General features: G+C 31.9%; 1 non-coding gene across 1 annotated transcript; it reads right to left on the reverse strand.

The window, feature by feature from the left end:
* Positions 1 to 288: 288 nt before the first annotated feature.
* On the reverse strand, positions 289 to 395 carry LOC124084000 (U6 spliceosomal RNA). The gene has a single exon (XR_006848982.1). It is a non-coding gene; the product is annotated as a U6 spliceosomal RNA (small nuclear RNA).
* Positions 396 to 8,166: the final 7,771 nt, after the last annotated feature.

Genomic DNA, 8,166 nt, shown 5'->3' on the forward strand with positions numbered 1-8,166 from the left:
TTCAATTTTTCTCCATTTAGAATGATGTTGGCCAGGGGCTTAGCATAGATAGCCTATATGATGTTGAGATATGTTCCTGTTATCTATAGTTTTTCTAGTGTTTTGAACATGAAGGTGTGCTGTATTTTGTCAAATGCTTTTTCTGCATCTATTGAGATGATCATATGATTCTTATCTTTGAGTTTATTGATATGATGAATTACATTTATTGATTTCCATATGTTGAACCAACCTTATATCCCTGGGATGAATCCCACTTTATCGTGGTGCATGTTGTTTTTGATATGTAAAAATATGGAACAGTTCATGAATTTTTGTGTCATCCTTGCACAGGGGCCATGCTAATCTTCTGTGTATCATTCTAATTTTAGTATATGTGCTCCCAAAGCAAGCACTAAAATTCTTTAAATAACTTAAGTTATGAAACTTTTGGCCTTTGTAAATTTGCATGGCTGAATTAATCCAAAAGTTCTTAAATATCCATCTGATTTCAATCCATCATTAGAGTCCAAGAATTATGCTGAATTGTCTTACAAAAATGCAAGTAATTTGAAATAACATGTTTGTTTTTCTTTTTCTCAAGATTTAATTTGAACTGAAATGACTGGCTAACATCAATATTACAAATGACATGACCGAATTTATCATGGTCTAAAAAGTAAATATTACAGACAAATTTCATCTATTAAGCAAATAGGTAATAAACAGTATTTATTTTATAGTGTTGTAGTTTGACTTTAGGGAATCTGGACAACAAAGCAATCCAAAATGGGGCAAATGAAAACATTTCAATCTGCTAAATAAATTCTTGAAAAAAGTATACACTATTAAAAAAAAGTTTAAACTCTACATGAAACACATAGGGCTAGGATAAATAATTGAGAAGTAATAACCCAAATAAGATGATTACTCAATTAGAGGAGGATTTGGAATATATGTGCTATGAACATAATTTCTAAACTTAAGATAAAAGGTATATCTATAGAAAAAGAGGGTCTAAAATGTCAAAGCAAGTCAGCATAGGACAGAGACCAAAAGGGAAATGATATTTATTGAGCATACAAATGTGACAGGTCTTCTATTAAATTATTTACATCCCTAGTTGAAGTCAACAAATTGGCCTAAAATACAGAGAAACCCCAAGATTTGTCTTGCCAGTGTTATTACAGAATATCAAAAAATAATGATACACTAATAATATTCCTAATTTTTACAGTCTTTATAGTGCATTGTTAGAACTATAATATATGTCACACTCTTCATTAACTGGAAAAATACATTAACAGAATATATTTATTAAAATATTAATATTTTAGTATAATAAACAATGATTAAAAAATAGTATAATAAACAATGATTCCCAGAAATACAATATGGGATTACTTTGTTGTATCCTACTTCAAACAGAATATTTTATTAGTCCAACTCAGTTATATAATCATAAATATATGATATGTGAGAAATGTAAAAGATATTAAAAATATACCAAGAGTTTTTTCTTAATATGTTTCTCTGAATTTTGGGGACAACAGAAAAATATTTCTTTTCTGTTTTAAATTATATTGATTAATAAACATTATTATAAAAAAGCAGGATGAGGCAAGAATATTTTTGATTTTTTTTTGTTGGTGTGGGGAACCAGAGATTGAACCCAGGGATGCTTAACCACTGAGCCTCATCCCTATCCCTTCTTTATATTTTATTTAGGAACAAGATTTTTCTGGGTTGTTTAGTGTCTCAAAAAATTGCTGATGCTGGTTTTAAACTGTGATCCTCCTGCCTCAGCCTCCTAAACTGCTGGGATTACAGGCAGGCACCACTTGGACTGTCATGATGATAATATTGTTATCACATTAATAAAATCATAAACAAATTATGGTCAATATGATTAACATTCAAAATATTTTTCTTCCATTTTATCTTAGTAGTAATTTAAAATAACAAAATAAACTAACATCTATAATTTATTTAAAAAATACTCAGAATAACCTTGGCTTAGAACATATTTAAATTGCATATTGTTTCATTAATTTCTACTGTATTTCATGTGAATAATTGATATTCAGACAAATAAAAATGTGATAGTGCAAGTACTGAAAAATGCATATAAAAAGAAAATAATCAGATTTATGAACCCTGTTTTGAACATGCTATTTATTGTTTTGTTTGTATAAACCTAGTATATTTAATCTAATGAACTCAGAGTTCAGAATTAAACTTTCATCATAATGTTTATGTTGGGCCAAAGATAATGCCAAGTTGCAAGATAATTTTATATCAGATGTAATAATAAGAACTCCTTCTTTAATAGAAGCTTTATGCTTGGGACATATGAATGATTCATCAATTTTCATGTTTTTTTCCCCAGAATCATTGAGTTTAAGAAATTTATCCAGAAATCACATATTTTTCAAATGACAAAACTCTGGTTTTTCTGTCCACATCAAATACCTATCTTGTCACTATCCTCTTGAATCCAGAAGCCGCTTAGGAACATACTGTTTATTAAGAGGTTCAATTCGTTCTTTATTTAGAAACTCATTGTTTCTTAATCAGAAATTCACTAAATTTTGAAATTGCACTTCATCTTTGCTATCTTCTCACACCTGGTGTTTTTGGCATCTATAAAATTACAGTATCGGGGACAAATTCAGATTCCACAGCCTTCATAATGAAAGGGACAGAGAGAGGATTGAAGAAGTAGAAGTGAGACTGCCTATTTTTTTTTTTTTTTGTCATTTAGTCCATGTGAAACACTAATAAAGGAGCTTTGGGCAAAATCCAATAATTTTTATTTTATTTTGTATTTTTGAGACTAAAATGTGAGGTTTTACCTGTGTTGTGTGTGTAATGGCTTTAGCCATTTTCTTATAATTTCTCAGGATTATTTATAATTGCCCTATTTTATTTTTCATGTCCAAAACAGGACATGGTGATCCATGATAATTGCATTAATAAAAAATTAATCGATATATTCATTTGCAACGTGTTTAGAATGTTCATGTATATTCACTAGAAGTATTTTTAAATAGACAATTTTTGAAAAAGAAATCTGTATCTATTTTTATATGGGGAAGTTTGGGAGAGGCTCCATCATCAAGAGGAAGAAAGAATATATTTTTTTTAATCTCTACTGATTTGTTGTCCATTGGTGAAATATTAATAAATTCCTAAATAACATGTGGGCATACACACTGTCAATGAAACTAAATTGAACTTTGCTGCATATATGACCCAAACAAAAAAAAAGATAAAAATTAAAGATAATGTGACATTCTTAGAAAAATGTAGCATATATAAAAATCAATGCAAAGCAATAGTTTAGCCATGAGGGTTGAAGAGCAAGCTTTGTTTTCCTCCCCTGTGTGATACTTTCCTGAAACAGATTTTTTTCTTTTTCAGAAGCTCTGAAAGCAAAGCTTTCGTGTATCATCCCATTGTCATTTCTCCCCTTCAGACTATCTTTGATCATAAACCTCAAATATTGTTGAATTTGTTTATTTTGCTATGTGCTTGAATTACTTTTAACTAGGAACTGGGGATTTTTAGCCCTCTTAAACTGAATTATTTTCCTTCTCAACCATGCCCTGATGCACTCATGATTTCTTGTTGATAGTGCAACATGTTCTTTAATCGGCACTTTCACTAATACAGTGGGGCTTATTTGGTTTCAGACCTCTGCTGCCTAACTTGTGCTTTCCCTTAGTTATGAATTATGAGGGCCATCAATGTGTGCCACAGAGTGGAAAATTGGGCCAGCTTGCATTAGCTCATTTCAAATTTTTACCTTTTTTCCCTGCTGTGAAAAAATTTCACCTTACATACATTACACAATTCACTAATGGCATCTGTGTCAGATCAGAGGCACTGATAGCATCAGATCTACTTCTAAGACCATTGCAAACCTGTGCTCATTCACTGTTTATATCAGACATAAGACTATAAATTTTGGTTTTATATAAAAATTGGAAAGATAATGATGGCTAACAGTTTTAACTGCATTGATAAAAAGTTGACTTTTAATAAATAAAGTCATTTGAGTTAGAAAAGCCTGAATCTTTATATATATATATATATATATATATATATATATATATATATATATATTTTTTTTTTTTTTTTTTCTATAGGTCATGAACTTGGTTTTATTATATGATGCTATATTGACATTTTGTCAGATATGAAGTTGGAACATAATGTTTTACATTTTTTGCATATTTTATGTGTGTGTGTGTGTGTGTGTGGTTATGGCACATGGAGAATTTGAAGTATACACCTAAAGAGAAGCCCAGCATGGTGGTGCTAGCCTGTAATCCCAGTGGCTTGGGACGCTGAGACAGGAGGATCTTGAGTTCAAAGCCAGCCTCAGCAAAAGCGAGGCCCTAAGCAACTGAGTGAGACCCTGTTTCTAAATAAAAATACAGGGCTGAGAGTGTGGCTTAGCAGTTGAGTGTCCTTGAGTTCAATCCTCAGTACCAATAAACAAACAAACAAACTTAAAAAGAGGTAAGATTATTTAGTGAAAGAAACATCATGGATAAAGAGCAAAATTTAATCATTATTATTTCTGATTACTTAATATGAAGAAAAGGAAGGCAAAACCAAAATACCAGCCTTAAAAATAAGTATGAGAGAAAGCACATGAATTATTCAACATTATAAATTTTTCTCAATAATTGTACTCTATGACTTGTAAATTATTTTTATTTCAAATATTGTTACTATTAGCTTAATCATACTATTGATCATATTATTCAAACTTTGTACTAAAGATTTTTGGGCTTTTCTTAACATCAAAATCTTTCAAAATATAATTCCAAAAGTAGCCCAACTTTTTTCATCTATGAAAGTACTCTCAAAATAAAATTTCTATGATATCTCTGAAATAAGTAAAAAATCTACAAAATTCAGTGTTCCGGTATGTTTGTTATAGTAACAAATTACTTAATTATCCTTCAGACTTGTTCATTACTACAGCATTTCCCAGAATGGTTGGCATTCAGTATTCTTCCTGGGTTTCAGATGGCTTTCTATTCATTGCATCTTCATATGGCAAAGAACAGTATAAAAGGGAGAAAATTCTCTCCTAGTTTCTTTCATAAGGTTATTGATCCCATCTTGAGACTTAATTCTTGTCACCTAATCACCCAGCATGTCCATCTCCAAATACTATCACACTGGGAATTAGGCTTTCACAATAAATTTTTTTAGAAATTGTAAGCAGTTCAGTTCATAACATTCCAACCTTGGCCTTCCAAATCTCATGTCCTCACATGCCATGTACATTCATGCTATCTCAATAGATTTAAAAGTTTAATTAGTCTAGCATCGACTCTAAAATCTAGAAAAAGACATCTGCTCTGAATATCATCTCCATCAGATATGGAAGAGACTTGAGGTCTATTCATCCTGAGGCAAAATTTCTTGCCCACCATGAACCTGTGAAATGAAACAGGTTATATGCTTCAAAAATACAATGATAGAAAAGGAACAGGGTAGATATTTCCACTCCTCCCTTTCAAAAAGGGGAAATAGGGAGACATTTGAAGGCGGGGGGAGAAAAAAGGGTCAGTTGTCAGTTCCAAAACAAATTTAAAAACAAGCATAGCAAATTCCATGAAAGAATAAGGCTCAAGAATATCCTTCTCAACATGGTTTTCTGTTTTCTGATCCACTGAAGAAGCATCATCACCTCCACATTTGGAGGGATGTTTCTTATGCTGGGGCTTCCTCACATACATTCAACATTGCAGCTTGTGGTTGAGAACTCTGCATCATTAACACATAAGCCCTATTCACAGACACCTTGACATCCAGTTAGATAAAGAACTGAAAAAACAAATCCCTGTGAATGAGGTTATGGGTGTGCATGTCTGTGTATGTGTGTGTGTGTGTGTGTATGAGGGGGTGTGCCTGTGTGTAGGAATAAGACATACAGTTTGAGAAAGAAAACATTATTAAAATTTCAGGATATAGAGACAATATTGTCAAAAGAATTTTTTACAATATCTTATATTTTAGTATCTTATCCCAATGAAGTCTGTATCATTTGCCTTGATAAAAAAGCAAATTTTTAAATTTGTTAATTTTTAAAATCTGTTAGTTTTTTAAATTGCCAATTTGTTGAATTTGTTAAAAAATTAATGAAGCATGAGTTAGGGATAAACATTTCTGGTAACAAAATTTATATTATAGTAAGTTAATGATATGCATTCTTTGACTCTCAGGGAAGTAGCCTTTTGTAATTTTTCACTCTTTAGAGAATCACTGGATTTTGCAGTCAATAATAAATAAAAATACATGAAAAAAACCCCAGCTTTTCTTTAGGATCCCATCCTCCCCATATCCATATAAGAAAGTAGTAAGGGATATATTGGAATTTAATGGTAAATTTAATCTTGGAAACTTTCCTTCATACAGAGTTAGGGTAAAAAGAATTTAAAAAGTAGAATTTAAGAATATCCAAACATAGTTGAGTACCTGAAGGAAAGCATTCCTCTGAAATGGATAGGACTGTAGAAGATTCTGGAATTGGTTTCTAGCTGGTCAGCATGCTGGTTTTGATGACTGCATTATTATAGTGAATATTGTTATGAAACCAACAGGAACTAGGTCACAGCATGCCAATTTGTGAACCATCCTGTTTGCAGGGTTGTTTGAGAAAGAAAACTTTTATTGTTACTGTTAAGAAAAGACATACTCTATTTTAGCTCTCGCTTTCAAACAGGGGTCCAAAGCAATTCAGCTATTTTTTAGGCCACACAGCAATGAGTATAAGAAAGAAGGAAAGGTCTTTAAGGAAGAAAAAAATCTGTATGCCACATAATGAAAGCTAGTTGCTGTTTCAATGGCTCTTCTTTGTCATTTACCAGCTTATAATCCTTTTTCTATGTTGGTAAGAATAGAAGCAGGGCACAAAATGGGAGTCTAGGTCAGTCACTGCAGTGTTCATGCCAGGCACTCAGCCTGTTATCTGACTCTAAGAATACACAGAGCACCCAGGAAAAGTTCCAGATATGGACAGATTATCTGTCTCACATTTCCTTTTCATCTCCGAATGATAGTGCAAAGTCCAGGTAGAAATTGAAAGAAATACACATTTTCTTATTACAGGAATAGTCAGATGTTTTAAATCTATTAACTCTTTAAAAATAATGGATCCTTAATGAAAATATATACATATACAATAAGTATGTATATGTATGTATTACATATAAAACACTTGTTTATATTTTCATTATATTTTAATGTATAATGGCAAATGCTTATCATTTTAGTGGCTGTGTTTTCTTGGACCTTGTTATTCATGATTTCAGAAACATTGCTGTACCATCCTCCTACTGACAACCACAGGATGGTAGCCCTCGGAAACATTCAGTTTCACTTTAGATATAGAACAAAATTGGAAGTCATCATTCCCATTCCTACAAGATAAAATTCTAAGCAAAGAAAATAATGGAATTTCCTTGGACTCACCAGAGAATTGAAGTCCCAAGGCAAGCACCATTCTGAATTTGGAAAGATAATAAATCCAGAGAATCAGAGTGGATCCCTGCTCACCTGGAGCAGAAGGTGGGATCATTACCACTGATACCACAGCCATTAAAAGAATAATAAAGGATTATAATGAACAGCTCTAAGCACTTCAAAATTTTCAGCAATGTTATAAATGTGTTTCTATTGCCAGGTGTGGTGGCATATGCCTATAATCCCAACCACTCAAGAGGTTGAGGAAGGAGGATTATAAGTTCAAGGCCAGTCTCAGCAACTAAGTGAAACCCTGTCTCAAACTAAAAATAAGAAAAGGACTAGGGAGTAGGTAATTACTCAGTGGTAAACCACCTATGAGTTCAGTCGTGAATGTAGTTCAATCCCCACCCTGACCAAGATTGACTGGTTTTGTATAAGCCAGTACAGACGAAATATTTATTTAGTACTTATCATGTCCCAATATTCCCTACTTTCTAATGATGCAACAGCAGAAAAAAAAAAAAACCCACAAAAATCTTCTTTACCCCATTTCATTTCCATTTGATTACTGCCGTAGTACATAAATTTAGAAGTAATAACAATTCAGAAAAATTTTTCTCTCCTTGAGTCTGAGTTTGATCATTAATAAATCTGATCTTTAAAATTAATAACACTTTTAACATGTAAATAAATGAG

This window comes from Marmota monax, unplaced genomic scaffold (assembly GCF_021218885.2).
Source record: "Marmota monax isolate L192 unplaced genomic scaffold, Marmota_monax_Labrador192_F-V1.1 WCK01_AAM20220418_F8-fsc00056, whole genome shotgun sequence".
Classification (NCBI taxonomy): Eukaryota; Metazoa; Chordata; class Mammalia; order Rodentia; family Sciuridae; genus Marmota; species Marmota monax.